Raw genomic sequence first — 10,817 nt, forward strand, 5'->3', positions numbered from 1 at the left:
CATATTCTCCTCCCATGTGTCCCCTGCAAGAACCCAGACCTTGGTTCCTGGACATCTGGCCCGAATCACCTGGTACCGTGCAGACCCCTCCTCCGGCAGGCTCTTGCTCCGGGGCAACACCAGCCCTGGCAGGCTCTCGCTCTGGGGCGACCCCAGCCCCCACCTCCGGCAGGCTTTCGCTCCGGGGTGACACCAGCCCCCTCCTCCAGCAGGCTCTCGCTCTGGGGCGACCCCAGCCCCCACCTCCGGCAGGCTCTCGCTCCGGGGCGACCCGGCCCCAGCACACACTCATACTCAGAGACATCCTTGTGCTGCGCGACCTGCCAAGGCGCTTCCTCATCTGCAGTGTGAAGGGAGCGCCCTCTGCCTCCCAGGGTTCCCTGGGGAGCTCAGTGTCACCTGACTGTCCCCATGGCTGCCCTCCGCATCCAGGCAGAGTGAGCACAAAGCCCCAGCACATCCTCTGACCCCTGGGAGGCAGGGTGGTCACCCCCGTGCCCAGATGAGAAGCCAAGGCCACAGCGGGTCAGGGACTGGCTCAGGAGCCCCAAAGGAGAGGCAAGCCCTGCCCAGTCAGGGGCCCCATCCCCACTGCTGTCCCCACACCAGCCCAGCCCTGACAAGGGGCCTGTCCTCTGGGTTCTCACTGGGTGTCAGGTCTCCAGCCAGATGGAGCTGCAGAGGGTGAGAAACAGGACATCTCATGGGCCTGCTAGAGCCAACCCTGCCCTCCAGAGCCCCCCAAGAGTCTGCCCCCAGGCCAGGCTGGACTGTAGCCAAGACCTTGCCCCTGAAATCCCCTCAGAGCCCTCCCTACCTGTCCCCCCTCCTTCCAGACCTCCAGCCTCTACTTACCTTGAGAAGCCACTTCCTGCTCACCCCCTTGTCTTCGTCAGTTACAGTCTTGTACTTTCTGGAGCCCTTCCTGAGGAGAGGGGAAAGGAAGAGGAAAGGAGGCAATAAGGTAGCGGGTCAGGGGGGCAGATCCCTTTTACTATGAACCCAGAAGATCCAACAGCCTGGACGAGGCTTTCCACCAGGGCCCTGTGGCTTGGGGTCTCCGTGGCCTGGGGAGGGGGCTGCATGTTGTCACTTAGGGCCTCTGTTCCCATTTCTCCCAAGTGGATCTGCTTTGGCCTCTGAGACCTAGTGCTGCAGAATGCTGTTATCTCCAGTGTGATTCAACCCAAATCTGACATTTAAGGAACCTGATTCCTGCAGAGGAACTGCTGGTCTCATCCCAGGGGGGCTCAAAGAGCCTGCCATCCAGGTCATTCCCTGTCCTCAGCCTCTGCCACCTCCCAGGATGTCCCAGCTGACTGTGGGGACACTGCCAGTTCTGAGGTGGGTGTCCTGGTCCATTTGGGTGCCCTCCAGGGGACAGACCTAGCCCCCAGGAATCTTCTATCCAGATGATTTTAAGCTAAGTGATGGAAGGGCTCTGCAGAGTTGAGAGTGGGACCTGCTTTGCTGCTTCTGTCTCCTCCATGGATGTCTGTCCTTAAGGAGACAGACACCCAGGGAGCCCAGCACACTTGGGCCCTGGTGAGCAGTGCTCCTGGGAGGAGGATTGTACCTCAACCCAAGGAATGAGCCAGGTAGTGAGCATTCCACCCATGGGACCTGCAGGTCCAGGTGAGCATGCCCCTGGCAGGAGGGGCCCAGGGACTGTGCATGGTCAGACCCCAGGCATCAGTACTGAGAGCTGGGAAAAGATAGGGGCAGACCCCAAGATGCACTTGTGGGCCCTTCCACAGGACACCTTGGCCACCCAGATTCAGACTCCACTACCCTGGCCCTGTCCTAGGTCATCATCTAGGTATCTCTAAAGCAAGTGTTGGTGATGCAGTCAGCTACAGTGTCAGTCTGTGACAATGGTGTAGATGGCAGGTGCCAGGTGCTCACTGTCCCCCTTATGTGGCTGGTACCAGATGGAGGCCAGGCAGCTGTAGGTCTCCACTTCCATGAACAGCTCCTGGGGAGGACAGGGAGTGTCACCTGGCCCTGCCACAGCCCAGCTCTGTCCATGGTCCCCACAGTCCCCGGCAGGGTCACTGTTTAGAGCTAGAGCTCAGGAAGCTGAGGATGTGGTTAAGCCTTGTGCGAATCAAAGGTTTCGTACCCATTCACTGAGGCACCCAATACAGGATGCACAGGACCTGGTATTGGTGGTGAAGGGAGCAAGGCATTTGCTCCCAGTCACCCTCACCTTCTCTTGCAGAAGAAGGTGGCTCACCTTGGCTATCCTGGGCATCTGACACCCATCTGCCATCCCTTGGGTTCTGCTCTAAATTCAGATGAAGATTACCCAAAGGGAACTACAACCAGGGCTTTTGTCTGCTTGTCTCCCATGGAGTCAGGTACAAAGCAGAGCCCTAATTGCTAAGACTATGGAGGCCTCCTGGTTAAATGGAAGAAGGACCTAAGGCTCTGGCTCCCTTCCCAGCACCCCTAGCCAGGCTCCACCTGCCTTCCCTCTGGTCCTCAGACCTTCCTTATTGGTCTGCAAGGCCACCTGTGCAGCAGGTCCCATGCCAGCCCTTCTGTCCCTGTGTGGACAGTGAAGGCTTGGGGGTTAAAAGTTCCTAGGTCACATGGTGAGAAAGATGGGAAGCTGGGACTTGAGCCCAGATCACAAGAATTCACATCAGGGAAGGGCAGGTCTGGGACAGCATATGACACAGAGAAGGCCTGCCACCCACTGGGGAGGAAACACCAGGATGGTGGGCTCCTCCTCCCTTGGCAGGTCCTGGGTGGTCACACACAGGGGCTAGCGGGCTCTGAGGGCAGCTCCGGCTCTGCCGTGATTAGTGAGGCTGAGGCTGCTGCTGGGCTTTCCTCCAGCTCTGCAGGGGCTGACACAGATGACACCGGCCCCAGATTCAGCACAGGGAGCACAGGGAGTGCCAGAGCTGGCTCAAAAGAGCCGGCCCTTCCTGTGTCTCTGGGGCCAGGTGGGGCTGCTCATGTGGTTCTGGAGCAGGACACAGAGAAGGGGTCACTCACGTAACTCATTCCCCATGACTTCCCAGTGACTGGAGAGACCTCACTGCCTTTTAGGGAACCCCAGAGAGTCTCCTGGCTGCAGCCCGTACCCTTCCGGTTCTGGCACAGTGGGCCCTCGCTGCTCCAGCTGGACCTGCAGGAGGTGGACCTGGTCCTCCAGGTCTAACCCAGGAAGGCTGCCCTGCATTAAGGCCAGCTGGAGCTTAAAGCCGGGAACATGCTGGGGCTCCCAGAAATGGTGCACATCCTGTCCCAGCCAGAGGCTCTTGATGGAAGAGACAGCCACGGGGGAGGCCGTTGGGCAGCAGAGTGAGAGGCCTGGCCTTTCCTGCCATGCTGCTCTCCCACAGCACCCTTGTGTGACCCTGCCTGTCCATAGGTCAGTCCCTCCCCACTCCTGACCCATGTGTGTCTGTCTTGAGACCCCATCCTTCCCTGTCCTCCTGAATAGGAAGCTCCCAGACCTCAGCTGACATATGGAAATTAAAAGATACATGAGATGCTGGTTTTGCTGGTCCCTCCCCCCACACAAACCCCCTTCTGTGCAGATGGATGGCCCTCCTGCGGGACTCACTGGCACCTCATCCTGTCCCCTGTAACCTGTAACACAGGTGGCCATAAGGGCATCACATGCAATGTACAGTGCCCAGGCGAGACTGCCTGACTCCGACGAGGACGCAGGCACGGGGTAGTGTCTGCTTCATTCACGGTGGTGCTGTGTCTCACAAAGAGTCTGCATGTATTGTTGCTGAAGGAAGTCCTACCAGAACCTTTCTGGAAGCCCCTCTGCCACACTCAGAGATCCCTAATGTGGCCCCAACGAGGACAAGGATCAGGACCAGCTAGATGGAATCTCAAGCCTCCTTTAAAAAGGCTGCTTTCCATGTGCTTCCCAACTCTGCAAGGCGTCAGGCAAGGGAGGGGTGAGGCAGATGGCTTCTCATAAGAAGAAAGAAGTTAATAGCCTGGAAAGGCACAGCATGTCCTGCAACCCTTCCTGCAGAGCCAGAAACCAGGTGTACCCCTCCAATGACTCATCCCATTTTCCCTATGAGCACCCTAGGAGGCTGATCATCTGCCACCCCCTTTCAGAGGAGCAAACTGAGGCTCAGAGACATGTGGAGACATCCAAGACACACAGCTGGCCATGGGCAGACCCCAAATTCTGCCCCCAAGATCAGGCACAGAGGGGCATCTGCATAAACCTCCTGCCAGGGAGAAGAGGGCAGGTCACCCTGTGGGCAGAGATACTTGGTCCCTGGCACTCACATTCTCATCCTGTCTTCTGTGACTGGGGTTTTAAACATGACCTCTCTGCCAAGTGTCCAACACCTAACCATCTGCTGTCAACCAGCAAGGTTCCCCCTCCTCCCCTGCCTTCTGTCACCTCCCCTCCCCACCCTACCCCAACATACACAGGGGGAGAGGCCAGGGGTGGTGGTGCGGCCCGGAGTGATCTCCTCCAGAGGTTAACACAGCAAGGACAGGGAGAGAGGAGTTCACAGAGAGAAACTGACACCCAGTCCCACAGCCCAGAGGCCCAGGAGGGCACCAACCATGCTAGGCATCTTCAGAGCCAGTGCCCTGGGTATGAAGTAGTAAGAACAGCACTTTTTCTCCCAAGGCCCTGCTCCCCAGACACAGAGCCCAAGTCTCATCCTGAGAAAACCACCAGGCCTACCCAAACCGTGAAACAGTCCACAAAGAATCTATGGAGCACTCCTCAAAAATTCCAAGGTTATTAAAATCAAAGTTAAGCTTAGAAACCATCAGTCAAGGGCAGCGTATGGACATGACAAGGAAATGCAAAATATCCTGGATCAAACTGTGGGACAGAAAAGGTAAAACTGAGGAATCTGGGTGAAGGATCTACTTTAGATAAAAATGTATCAGTATTGTGACCATACAAGCCTATAATGAAAGAAGGGACCCTCCATATGGGCTACAAGGCAGATCTCTGCAATACCTTCACAGTTTTTCTCTAAATGTAAAATAGCTCTAAAGACAAATGTTTACTTTAAAATCCTATATTTTTTCTAAGACCTCTTACTAATTTAGTTCTAATATATTAGTAGCAATACCACTTTTGCTAATAGATTATAGAAAACAATGTCCTATCATATCAATATATATCTCACACATTTTATGTTAAGGTAACAAAGATATGTGTACAATTTTTGGATAATGTCTTAATATGCCTGGGTGGCTATAACAAAATACAACAGACTGGGTGGCTTAAAGTGGAGGGACTTATTTCTCACAGTTCTGGAGGCTGAAGGAGTGTCAGCCAGTCCGGCACCTAGTGAGAGCTTTCCACCTGCTTGCATGCAGCTGCCCTCCCCAGATGTTCTGGCCTGGCCTTTCTATGGTGCCTGTGCACAGCCAGAGGGAAAGCAAGCTCTCCAGCAGCTCCTCTTATAAGGATGCTAATCTTTTGGAACAGAGCCCCACCTTCACAACTTCATTTAATCTTAATTATTTCCTCACAACCACTGGATTGATTTAGGGCAGGGAGAATACTGGCCTTGGTGTGAAAGTTTGATCAGGAGGTGGCTGAAGCTGTAGTTTGCACATGAACCTGAGCTCCTAAGCAAGTTGCTGCTACCTTTTAAGAGTTCGCTTGCCCTGGGACAGGCAATCTCTCCCCATACCTTTATGGCCCCCAATACCAGAGCATCAGGAACACAAAAATAAAAAAATACAGTTAGTTTAATAAGCCCTGTGAGGACTAGATACCAAGTAGATGAGTGTGGAATTGATGCAAACACGGAACAGATGCAAACACTCGGTTCATCCCATACAGATTACATTATTATATTATTACTGTTTAGCATGACTGTGTACTTGGTTTGCTCTGTAAACATCTGGCAGGGAAAGATACAGATTGTACAAAATCAGGTGTGTTCAATGAATATAAAACTTTAACAAAATATGTGGATATACCCTCAGAATTTAAAAATAAACCGTAAGAAAGGGAAAAAAATGAGAAATTGATGAATCACCAGATGAAAGGACTTGGGGGAAATGGGCCTCTAACAAAATAAGGACATGGTAGATATCCTAATGGTACCTTTGAAATGGAAAGGTTTACAAAATTAGACAAAGTGATTTGAGATTTTGAATTTCTAAAAATTTTAAATTATTTTAAATAATTTATCCAATATTCAAAAATCAGCCACTGATTTGGTTCTTGAATATTTGGATGATTCAGATTCTATGGAAATGTTATCTTAAATGATGTTAAGAAAAATGTGCTACTAATAGTAGTTATTTTCAGAATTACTATTGTGTTTCAATCTTCTAAAAGATATTCATGAATTTTGCTTACTAAAATGTCCGAGTTTGGAAGTCCCCTTAATATACATTTATCTAAGGAATACTACTCATAGTGGGGTACTAGGAATTAAACATATATATAAAACATTTTTATATAAAATATGTATTATGGAAAATTTCATATAAAATAGACTATATTATAAATATACATATTATACATATTTTTAGATAGCCACTGAGTCCATGAGATATTGTCAAATATGGCAACACTTTCCATTGCAAGCCAGCTATGTTCAGAATTATATTTTTTAAATTATTACTGATTGGTTTGCTCCCATTAAAGCTGGGAAATTAAAGATAAAAAATTATGGTTTGGATGTAAATAACATTTAGCTTACACAATATTGTGAATTTTTGTTCACTACTGTAAATATTTCCAATTATCATTTCAACTGCTTATGCAAGAGCTCACACATGCATGCATGTGTGCACACACACACACAACAAATCATGGGGCTCCAGGGTCTATGAACTATAATGACAGCTGCAGACCCTATCATCATATTTCTGCCTTAATTCTGTGCTGGCCTCTACAGGAGCCACTGCAAAACTCAACACAGTAGTCTACAAAATGCCCACATATTCATACCACTCTTCTTTCCGCTCAATTCCACTGTCTTTAGGGACCTGTCATCCTTTCCTAACACCTGATAAATAATTCACTTCCTTCCTAGAGCTAAAAGCAGGTAGGACTGTTGTAGGAATCTGCTGAGCACAAGCCTCGGGTCTATACTGAAGGATGGGAGAAGGTAGTGACAGCTCTGTGCTGTCATTCAACACTTCCCCTGAGCACCTATGATGGATCCAGCCCAGAAGCCAGAAAAAGGCACTCACCATTAGACCAGCAGATTCTGGCAGGGGGCAGTGGCAGGAAAGACTTGGAGTGTGGTCTCTACTCTTTACCAGGTGAGGAAACCGAGGCCAGGATGAGCAGGTACCAGGGCTCAGGGTCACAGACTCCCAGCCTCAAGTATATGTCACTGGGCCAGCAGGCATGGCCACCTCCAGCACAGGAGTCCCCACATGCCCATAATATAGATGAGAACCTCTGTCTCTCTGAGAGGAGGCATGGAGCTCCCCAATCCCACCCTGATTTCCTTCCTAATCATGACATTGATCTGAGCCAAAGAGGATCCCTTTCAAGAAGATGGAATTGAAGGCTTCCAGCATATGCCAAGTCAGAGGTGGCACTCCTCTCTAGGGACATGTGGCAGAGAGGTGGGATAAAGGGATTTCAGGAGTCTGTTTTCAGATCAGCCCCTCTCCATCCCCCAGCAAAGAAAGGGAAAAGCCACCACCATGACCACCCAGTCTGACACACAGGGGCCCACAGAGAACTAAATTCCTGGAGTCAGCACAGCTTAACAGCTGCAGTGTGATCTCCACTGCCTCAGCTCCACAAGGGACTCAGCCCGTGCCTCTCAGTTTGGAGAAACCCTTGCCAGGGAAGAAGGGACTGGACCAAAAAGTCTCTCAATCACCACATTTCTGCGGCAATGGGAGCTCCACTTCCAGAGACCTCACTTCCTGTCTGTCTTACTGTTTTGGATGTAGGATGATAATTCTGCATTTAGGGGAAATTTTTCCAAATCTTGAAATTTAACAAGCAGACTGCTGGCTGCTCTGATAACATTGAAAAACAAAAGGATTTTCTAAGTAACCTTTCCCATTTTCCAAATAACAAACTAATGTAATCCATTCTCCGCTGCCTCTGGTGACCAAGATGAGAACTAGTTTGAAGTCATTGGTAATTTTTGACTTTTAAATTCAAGTGCTGTAGTTTTGAGGACACTTTCTTCATTCACAGCTCCTCAGCTGCTGCTGTACAGGAGCCAGACCCACGCGGCTCTGTCCCACACCCATGGCCATGTTCCTGGAAGGGCAGGTGAGGCCAGTGTTCCCTTCCTAACCTGGGGCCTCTGGGGCTCCTGCATTCTCTCCACTTCACCATTTCCCTTCTCTGGGCAAAATCTGCACAACTTCCTCTTCATGAAGTGCCCCAGTCCCCTGGCTCTCTCCAGAAGCCCCTTCCAGACTTCTCTCCCTCCAAGTTTTCCCCAGGACACTACCAGGCAGGGGGCTCATGGGGCCCTCCCTCCTGCTGGCCCAGAAGCACCGTCCCTCATGTCTTTCTGGCACAAATGACAAGGGACAGAGTGCCCTCCTACAGGAAAGGACTAAGTGGGTAGACAGACCTCTCTAGAGAGAGCAGGACAGACACCCATTTGCTAAAGCCCAATTACACCACCCTAGTAAAAGGTGAGTTTCTCCAGGGACGCATTTAGAACCATACATGTAGAAAATGTTCCTTAGCCATGTGAGATACATTTGCCCACGACAACGCAAGGGAATCTCAGGAGCAGGGGGGGCTCTCAGAGTCCAACAGGACCCCGCATTTCCCCAATGAGGCCCCACCCCAGCCAGGTACACCCACCCTTTTGTTCAATGAGGTTTGTCCAGGAGTATGTGGGAAGGGGCTGGCTCATATGCAGGGCCTGGGTGAGCGCCAAAGGCTGTGGGCGCGCACGGGCGCTCCTTCCCAGTGGCCCCACTTCCTGAGTGGAGGAGATTCTCTGCCAGTGAGGAGGGGCAGGGGCCTGTCATTTCTAAGCAAAAACACACCTTGGCCTACTCGCCGGCGGCATCTGCACAAGTGGCCCTGGCAAGCTGGACCCAACTCGGCACTGTCCAGGCCCAGTGGGGGCCGCTCCTCTCATCAGGGGGCACCCAGCCGCCACCATCTGATTCATTCCCACCCCAGTCTGCCCATACCTTCCTGCTTTCCGAGTTCGCGGGCAGGTGCAGAACCTTGGCGTGCCCTGCCCGCGCCATGGCTCCATCCGTCCAGCGCACCCGCGCAGCTCGCCGTCTGGTGGCCCCACCACCATCGGGCTCAGACCCCCCATCACAGGCCACGCAGCGCGGAGTGGGGCGCCGAACCGGACGCGCGCCCCCAGGGCGCCTGAGGAGAGTAGGACCCCAGTCTGGGCGCCCGCCCGAGGATCTGGGGGTGGGACTGGGGGTGGCGGCCGGGCGGCCAGGCGGGGGATGGGCACTGGGGCCGGCGAAGCCGCGAAGGACGCAAGCTGGGACCAGAGGGTCGCTGGATCAGTACAGCATCTCGCCTCACCTGTACAGTTGGGGTCCCACTGCCTAGTCGCGCGTCGCCCTCTGACGAGGAGCTACCTCTGACGAGGAGCTACCAAGCGGCCCTGAAGGTTGCGGCCCGAGCTCCTTGGGCCGGCGGCCCGACGGGTGCTGGGGGCCGTTGGGGGCCGTACTGGGGCTCAGAGCCCGGCCGGCGGCGACGAACGGGCTCCGCAGCGGGTCGCAGAGGGCGCGGCCCCGACCAGAGCTGCTGCCATTGCTGGCGCGCGCTCCTAAGGGCCACTGGGTGAGGGGAGTGGCGGGTGAGGGGAGTCAGAGTTCCCATGGCAACAGGCCTGTTGGCGGCTCGCGGCACACCCGCGGAGCGGGAAAACTGGATGGGATGCCACCTGGGTCCTCCGTCCCCGTCCCGGCCGCGCCCACCCTGGGACTGCGGAGGGTAACAGGGAGGCGCCAGCTGCGCCTGCGCCTTCCCGCTCCCCGTTCGCTGTCTCGCTGGATCCCCCATGCGGAGCGGCGAACTTGGAAAGTGTATGTTCCTGTGTCCTGCGCACCGTCGAAACTGCTTCGTCCAAGGCGTGCAGCCTCTGTGGCCCCTACAAGGACCAGCTCGGGGACACCTCCGCCACTCCCCTGCCGCCCCAGGCCCAGCCCTGGACAAGTGCTTACCTCGGGGGAGGTGCCTCTGTCTGAGGGAGTCTGACCCAGAAACTGGGGTTTTAAGAGAGCCCGTGCACTCCTTAGCCTGCACCACCACCCCCCGCACTGCCCTGTGCGCAATGGAAATCTCAGTACATTGTTTCTGGATGGAAATAATCATTCCTTCCGTGGGTTCTCATACTGAATGAAGGATGACATTCCCTTTGGTATGCTATTATCGGTATAACAGGAAATTTTGAGTGGTAGTTCTTTATAGTTTTTTATAGCCAGAAACATGATATGGAAAAGAGGGTCAGTAGAGGTTTTGCTGCCAGGGTTGAACAGTGTAGGGAAAGCACAAAATGACCAGATGCCTGTGAATGTGGGCCTGGTGCTATCCAGGGAGAACCTGGGTTACCAAAGAAAGGGTAACTGGGCTGCGAGACCATCAAGGGCAATCCAGAGGGCTCTGCTGGAGACACGGTGGCCTTGGACCTCAGGCAAGGACTTGAAATGCATGAGCTCTGTGCTGTGATTAAGGCAGATCTTTAAAACTAAAGCCTGGGTGTAAGTCCCGGGAGAAGAAATCCCGAGGCAAAATACCTCTAAAAACCGAAATCAGTCAAAGGGAGAAATAAAGTTTAAAATCTGCTTATTGCTCACAAGGTGCAGTCCTGCCCTGTCTCTCTTTCCTGCTCCAGCAGCAGCAAAACCGACCCTTCCCTCAC

General features: G+C 53.0%; 1 long non-coding RNA gene across 1 annotated transcript; it reads right to left on the minus strand.

The window, feature by feature from the left end:
• Nucleotides 1–568: 568 nt before the first annotated feature.
• LOC140846278 (uncharacterized) lies at nt 569–9,717 on the minus strand. The gene is made up of 3 exons (XR_012125343.1): nt 9,473–9,717; nt 856–925; nt 569–675 (listed from the first exon to the last, which is right to left on the minus strand). It is a non-coding gene; the product is annotated as an uncharacterized lncRNA (long non-coding RNA).
• Nucleotides 9,718–10,817: the final 1,100 nt, after the last annotated feature.

The sequence above is a fragment of the Manis javanica genome, chromosome 1 (assembly GCF_040802235.1).
Source record: "Manis javanica isolate MJ-LG chromosome 1, MJ_LKY, whole genome shotgun sequence".
Lineage (NCBI taxonomy): Eukaryota > Metazoa > Chordata > Mammalia > Pholidota > Manidae > Manis > Manis javanica.